The sequence below is a fragment of the Sorex araneus genome, chromosome 2, assembly GCF_027595985.1.
Source record: "Sorex araneus isolate mSorAra2 chromosome 2, mSorAra2.pri, whole genome shotgun sequence".
Lineage (NCBI taxonomy): Eukaryota > Metazoa > Chordata > Mammalia > Eulipotyphla > Soricidae > Sorex > Sorex araneus.
Genome location: NC_073303.1, coordinates 246,659,039 through 246,667,081, shown reverse-complemented (window position 1 = coordinate 246,667,081; position 8,043 = coordinate 246,659,039).

Below are 8,043 nucleotides of genomic sequence, written 5' to 3'. Positions count from 1 at the left end.
ATTAAAAAAATAAAAATAATAAAAAGAACGTTGTCTGGTTCAGTCTCTGGAAAACAGTATGAAGATTTCTCAAAAAGTGAAAATACAGCTTCCCATATTACCCAGACATTTCATGTCTTGGCCTCTACCATAAACACAACAACTTAAAAATGACGTAGCCCTCCCTATATTCACTTCAGAGCTAAATGCAATGGCCAAGGTATCAAACAACCCTACTGGCAGATGTTAGATAAAATGTAGGAGATGTGGTCTCTTTACACAATGGAAACTGTCATTGAAAGGGAGGATTTAATCTTGCCTGTTGCTTCAATACAAAGAGCTAAAGTTGTCTTGTTAGGTGAAATAAGTAAGGAGAGAAAGGCCAACACTGAGGAGGTCACTCATGAGTGGTACATTAAGAAACAAAACATAGGTGGAGGCAGTGTCAGATGACTGACTTTTGACCACAAGACTGAGGTGACCAAGCTGGGGAGGGAGGGATGTTTGTGGGGTGATAGAAGAAGAGACACAAGATGGAAGTGATACAAGATCAGGATGTAGAGTCTTCCTAATTTGGTAGCGGTGCAAGTGCAATTTTGCACTCCCGAAGGGTAAATGGTAATACTCCAGTAACCATACAACCTAATCAACAATTAAAAAGAACCAAAAGCAGAACAAATCAGAAACAGATAAAAATAGAATCCTGGCTGCAGGCAACACAACACCGAGAATGCTCCGGATCCAAAACCAAGCCAATAATACCAGGGTGCCCCAGATGGAGGAGGTGCACTCTCCCCACCTTCACCAGATGGAATCCGGCAACACTGAGCTTTTACAAACATGGCTCCGGTATGTGGGGGCCCGGACTATTTCTCTTGATATACAAAGTGAGCAATGGAAAATAGATGACTTAGCATCTGCTCCTAGAAGGCAGGCTTGAATGGTGGTGTTGAATATCCAAGCAAAATATAATGCCCCAAACTACAGAGAGAGCACAACAGGCACACAAATCAAGTTCAGTGACTTCTTGCAGAAATGCCTCTAGACTGTGAACTAAGCTATGGCCTCGTCCTGACCCGAGAGCAGAAAGGGAGCAGAAAGGTTCTGTCCCTCGGCCTTTTTGACTGGCGGCAGCAGCATGGCGACCACCATCATTCAGAACCCATTGGATGGAGGTACGAGTTTGCATTGATGAGCGCACGGGAAACCTCGGGATGGGGGAGGCGGTACCAGTGCTGCTCCCCACCCAGACGAGACTCCAAGCAGCCGCCCACAAACGGCTCCTCTGCTCCTGAATGGCCATGATCCCAGAGGCAAACAAACCAATAGCAACACCCAGGGGCTTCTGGCAGAAATCACTCTGGACTTAATTACAAAAATACCAGAAATCCAAAATCATATATTCTTTATTATCAGCAATAGATATCATATTATCAAATGATGCCTTTTCGGCAGGTCTGATTGTGGGAGGAAAATTCCAAATAATAATAGTGGGTTTTCTGTCAAAAATTGAATGTAATCAAAGTAAAGAGAAAGTAAAGTGAAAATCATCTGCCACACTGGCAGGGTGAGGGTGGGACAGGGTGGGTATACTGGGGTTCTTGGTGGTGGAACATGTGCACTGGTGAAGGAATGGGAGTTTGATCATTCTATGACTGAGACATAAACCTAAAAGCTTTGTACCTGTTCTCACAGTAATTCAATGAAAAAATAATAACAAAAAGCTTCCATTCCAAATAACCTTAACTCTAGAACCTTGTCTTCCTCTCTGAAACTTTCCCTCATCAGCCCTCTTTCATGTGCCTTCTTAATTTTCTTCCTGAAAATGGGGTAACTGTTATTACCTTCCTTGGTAGGTTAAAATTTCTTCAGTTATAGCAGGATCTCAATCATAACAGATAATAATATTCTTGTTATTCTATTCCCACCGGACAGCGATTTTGACCTAGACACTTCCAAAGTCCAATGTAAATCTAGGTGCTAGGAGCAAGGATCCTGAGTCAGATTCCCTGAAATAAAGTTTTGGGTCACAACTGTATGTGACCTTGAGAATTTAATCTGTCTCAGCTACTGAGACCTCACTCCTTCCAATCAAAGCAGCAGACACATTCTATAAGATGGCAAGTGAATTAAATGAATGGGTTCGTGTTATTCTGTCTGGTGTGATTTCTTCAACAACTTGTGCATAATTCACAGCTTACCTGCAATTCTAGAACTACCTCCATGGTTCTCTACCTGAGGAATAAAAGTAAAGAAAACTATGACTGAAATCAAAGAACACCTTCTTGAACAGGCTATGTGGGAATTCACCCCCACTAACCAAAACCCGGAGGGTGAGCTATGCCCCTAGGTAAGATAGTTTAGGTAATGCAAAGGGGTAGCAAAAATGCACCAAGAGGAACATATCAGGAAAGAATAGAATGGTGAGCAAATACATGCTGGCTGAAAAACTATGCCATACAAGCACAGAATAAGACTGTTACTCTGTGTCTTCTAGATGTAGGGACTCCATGAACAAAAATAGACTAAGAATCAGTCAAGACTTTCTATTTTAAGAGTGCCTTCTGATAGCTAAATAAAGTACACCAGCCTCTGATCTTCATGGGCCTATTGAATTTTGGTGTGCTTACTAATTGTCCTTAGTGTCTCTGGAACAATGGTTCTTCTGTTAGGAGTCCCCGGGGAGTGATAGAAAAACAATATTGTATTGAATCAATAGACTGTGAGACCACTGATGACTGCCTGGGTGACCTGAAGTTTGGACAGTCTTTGTGTATATTTGTCTCCTTATGTGTTTGTCTCATTTTCTGTGACTAGCACCTGCTAAATAGGGGACAAAGGTGCCACCAAATTGGCTTTTAGCCAAGATGTAACACTTGAGCATCCCACATCTGATAAGGGGTAGTAGCTATTATATACAAAGCCCTTACAAAACTCAACAACAAACTTAAAAAAAATACATGAAAATTCTATCAGATACAGAGCAATAGCACAGCAGGTAGGGCGTTTGCCTTGCACGTGGCCAACCCAGGTTTGATCCCCGGCATCCCAGAGGGTCCCCAAAGCAATGCCAATATTAAATCTTGAGTGCAGAGCCAGGAGCAACCCCCGAGTTCCACTATGTGATCCCAAAAGCTAAATAAATAAATAAGATGTTTTAAAAATTAAAAAATGAAATTAGTTCAAAGATAATACAAGGACAGTAATGGAAGGTCATGAGCACTTTAGGGTTGGCACTATATGGTGCCTTCATATATCAAAAATATAAACTAAAATTAATTATAACCATATAACAGAACAAATAATAGCTTTTTTAAAAAACGTGGTGAGGAGCTCAATAGTCAAATCCTCAAGGAAGAAATACTTATAGTCACGAGGCATATGAAAAATCAGTGATGAATAGGGAAATGCAAATAAAATGACAGTGATCTATTTCACACCAATGATAATGATGACCAGTAGCAAAATGAATGGAGTCTATTCATCACCCATGCTGGTGAGGATGAAAAAGGAATCCTCTTTCACTGCTGATGAAAATTTCATTCTGTTTCAGCCTCTCTGGAAAACAGTCTGGAGTCTTCTCAGACCATTAAATCTACAATCCCCAAATGACTCAGGGATTGCACTTCTTGGCATCTATCCCAAGAACTTAAAAATCATTAAACTTGAAATGGAATAATTACATCTATGTTCATTTCAGCACTGTTTACAATAGCCAAGAGCTGGAATTGATCCAAATGGCCAACAACAGATGAGCAGATGAAGAAATCATCTCTATGAACAATGGAAAACTTTTCAGCTATGAGAAAAGATGCAATCTTGCTGTTCACTACAACTTGAATGGAAGGAGAGTGTTTCCAGATAAGCTAGAGTGAGAAGGTCAAATGCCAGGTGATCTCACTTATCTGTGGGATATAAAGAAACAAATCAAGGGAATGGACAGAGGTTGGTGAGGGGTGGGTGGGGTGCAGAGAAATTCTGAGGTTCTGTGTGCAGAGGTGAGGGTATGAAGTGAAGGACAGGAGAGTCGGGGAGGGATAGGGCAGACTGGAAGTGACATAGGGACAGTGATGAACTGTCTTTGGCATGTTGTTAGTGAAGAAATAGCCTCGTAGCCCAAATCACAAACACTATCACTATCCCAACCATGTTACACCAATAATAAAATACTAATCATATATTCAGCAGGAAAGGTTTATGAGGAAGAAGCTATCACGTCATATCCAAATCACAAGTATTATCACTACTCTATCCACGTTACATCAGTAATAAAACACTAAAATTATATTAAGCAAGAAAAGATCATGAGGAATACTGAGCAATCTGATAGAAAACTGTCATAAACATGCAATTGAAGAAAATAAACAGACAGGTAATATACAAAACCTATTGACTTCTCATATTATATAATTCCTGAAAGTGACTAAGGAAAAAGTAGGGTTAATACATACCAATGTGAGGGGAAACAATAAAGTGAAAAGCAATGTATTTGTACCACTTGCCCTTTATGAATTTTTTGACCATAGTAAAACTTCCTATGCAGCCATTTTACAATGCTACATGACATCAAAACAAGAACCTCAAAAAATTAAAATAAACTCAACATGAAGGACTACTCTCTGCTGATTTGAAGTCTTCTCACTGGTGAAGAAATGTACCATAAGCAGTATATTATTTATTCTGTCTATGCCTAAAAGGTAGGGCAGGACAAAAGGACAAAATCAGTGTCTAACATAGAGTTATGCCAGGGGCTGGTAGGAAAACTGGTGACACTGGTAAAGAGAAGTGGACGCTGGTGAAGGGATGGGTGTTGAACATTGCATGCCTGAGCCTCAACCATGAATAACTTCGTAACTGTAGTTCATGATGATCCAATTAAGAAATATTAATACATCATAGATCATAAATACACACAATAGATGCACACTAAAAAGGATGTCACATTTGGACAGAACTTAAAATTCTTAGTAAATAAAAGGTGCTTTAAAAAAGTAAGAAGTTACAACCAAAGGTGCATTGTTACAAGAACATGCCTATCACATGATGGAAGAAAGTTTATTTCCTTAAATGATTCACAAGTACAGGGGGTGGTGGTGTGGCTATGGAGGGAAAATTACACTTGGCTGTGACTCTGCTATAGTTACAGAGTCAAATTATTATGTTTACACAGAAATTACATTGTTATCCACAATATCACCTCAACAAAGTGAAAAATAAAAATAGCATCTTTCTCAAACTATTAAGCAACATCATACTGTACTGAAGTGGGAAAGAGATGACAAAGTTCAATATCAGATAAGCATTTCCTAAGAGTACCATCATCATTTCCTAGAATCTACCTTGTGGAGTTCTTCTGCAGGCTAAGCACGGACAATGATTGGAGATTATTCCTATGACCACTCACCTCCTGGAGTGCCTGGACGTCTTAGGTTTGGACTTCGACCTATACTCATCTTTCAGAAAACACTAAGTCCAAAGGAACCATCCAAGTGGTCCCAGGCGAACACCTGGGGATGGAATGATGGATGGCAAGAGGGCTTTTGAAGTGCAGAAAAGCCCGCTTGTGCTGGAATAAAATTGACAGCACCAGTGGGACAGGCATGTTACTTGTCTTGTCTGTAGGTCAGTTATCTGGGAGCAAAGGAGGGAGATGTGGAGCATTGATCCATTAGGGACTCCCAGAGGTGAATTCTCAAAACTCCCAATTAAAAACATTTTCTCTGGATATTCAAACTGTGCTTGACAACTCCACTCCCAGTTGTCAAATCTGTGTCCCTGATGTTGCATTTCTTCCCATTTCCTGACTAGTTATCATTAACCATTGTTGAAATAATTAGGAATACTTTTAATGATCACATATCTGGTAGGGCTGAAAAGATACTAGAGCTCGCAGGATGCTCGCCTTGCATGTTGCCGAACCAGGTTCGATTCCCGGCACTATATAGGGTCTCCCAAGCACCACCAGGAGTAATTTCTAAGCGTAGTTAGGAGTAACCCCTGAACATTGCCAGCTGTGCCCCCTCCCCGCCAAAAACGAAACACGTCACTAGTGAGTCGATAAAAATGATAGGGGGCTGGAGCTATACCACAGTGAATAGGGCATTTGCCTTGCACGTGGCAGACCCAGGTTCGATTCCCAGCATCACATATGGTCCCCTGAGCAACTCCAAGAATGGTTCCTGATTGCAGCGCCAGGAGTAACCTTTGTGCATCGCTGGGTGTGGCCCAAAAGGCAAGTAAATCAATCAATCAATCAATCAATATGATAAAATCCAACACCGGTCACTCTTCTAGAATGGCCACTGAAATCATTGTGGCAAAAAAAACAAATGTCATTCTTGGTTCTCTTCTGAAAATTAAAGCCGCCATTACATTTCAAGGATTACAGCCTTGAAACCTACCTCCTAAATTTAGGGAGTGGTTTGGGACACACTTGACTGTGTTGGGAGACCATGTGTGGTTCAAGGAATCAAATCAGAACTGGGATCATCGGACTCATGCAAGGCAAGTATCTCAATTCCTGTATCTCTCCAACATAGAAAACTAACTTTCAATTTGCGTGATTAGGGCTTCCCCCTTCCTTCCTAACATGAGACTTCTCTGAAGACAAACCGATGCTGTCCACTGACACACAAAATTCTCATACCTGTCTAACAGAGTTTATGTACATGCCTTTGGAAAATGATTATGCTGAGGCTCCACTTGCGTTAATGTTGATGACCCCGTGTTCCTGTACTAACCCCTCCACTTTTGAACATGGTCAGATGGTCATGTCCACCACTTGGGACTGAATTTAGGGATTTTGTTTGTTTGTTTGGTTGGTTGGTTGGTTGGTTGGATGGTTGGTTGGTTGGTTGGTTTTGGACCACACCTGCAATGCTCAGAGCTCACTCCTGCATCTGCACTCAGGAATTACTCTTGGTGGTGCTCAGGGAAACCTATAGGATGCCGCAATCGAACCAATGCTGGCCACATGCAAGGCAAATGCCTTCCCCACTGCACTATCTCACCAGCCCCAGCCGGCTGTACTTTCATTGTGGATGCCTTGACCAATGTGAGTTCTTTCTCCTTGCATTAGACAATGAGAATTTAACCATGAAGTCTCAAGCAACCGTTTTTGCCAAATCGAAGACCCCTTATGACCCTGAGGGGTTACTTATCCTGAGGGCGAGGGTCCAGCATACTGACCAGCCCTAAATCTAAATCCAGGCAAGGTTTTTCACCATGCCTGATCACAGTGTGGATCGTTGGCTTGGTCGTTCAATCCACTTTCTCATTAGCTAAAGCAAACAAGCAATACTTCAGTACGGAAGCAGTACAATTTCTTTGTCCACTCATCCCATTGATGGACCTTGGACTCTTTCCAAATCTTGGATATTATATATTATATTCAGCGGAAGCAAACATGTGGGTTCTGACAACATGACTGAGTTTGCCTAAAGAGAAGAGAAATATCTTTGGGCGGTGGTGGAGGGTAGTTGGCACCTTGGTGGTAGGTATGGTGTGATAACACGGCCCCCTAAAAACAGAAACATTTATAGTTCTGAACAGTAATATTACCCCAATAAGTTCACTCCAGGAAAAAAATTGATTTATTGCATGAGGAAATGTAATGTGCAAAGGGGGAGTCCTAGGTCACCCTTACTCGGGGTATAGGCAGAAGGACAGAGAAGGAAAAACTCAAGGGAGAAAGGATGGTGAAAAAGGAAAGTAATGGGTTTTCAGTTATACTGCTGATATGAGGGAGTATAGAGTCATTTTCCAAAGCACAGACTCAACAATACTGAAACCATAAAATCGAAACTACAATCACTGTAGCACTGTAGCACTGTCGTCCATTGCTCATCGATTTGCTTGAGCGGGCACCAGTAACATCTCCATTGTGAGACTTGTTGTTACTGCTTTTGGCATATCGGATACACCATGGGTAGCTTGCCAGGCTTTACCGTGCAGACAGGATAGTCTCGGTAGCTTGCCCGGCTCTTTGAGGAATCGAACTCGGGTTGGCCACGTGCAAGGCAAACGCCCTACCCTCTGTGCTATCGCTCCAGTCCTTTGAAATGT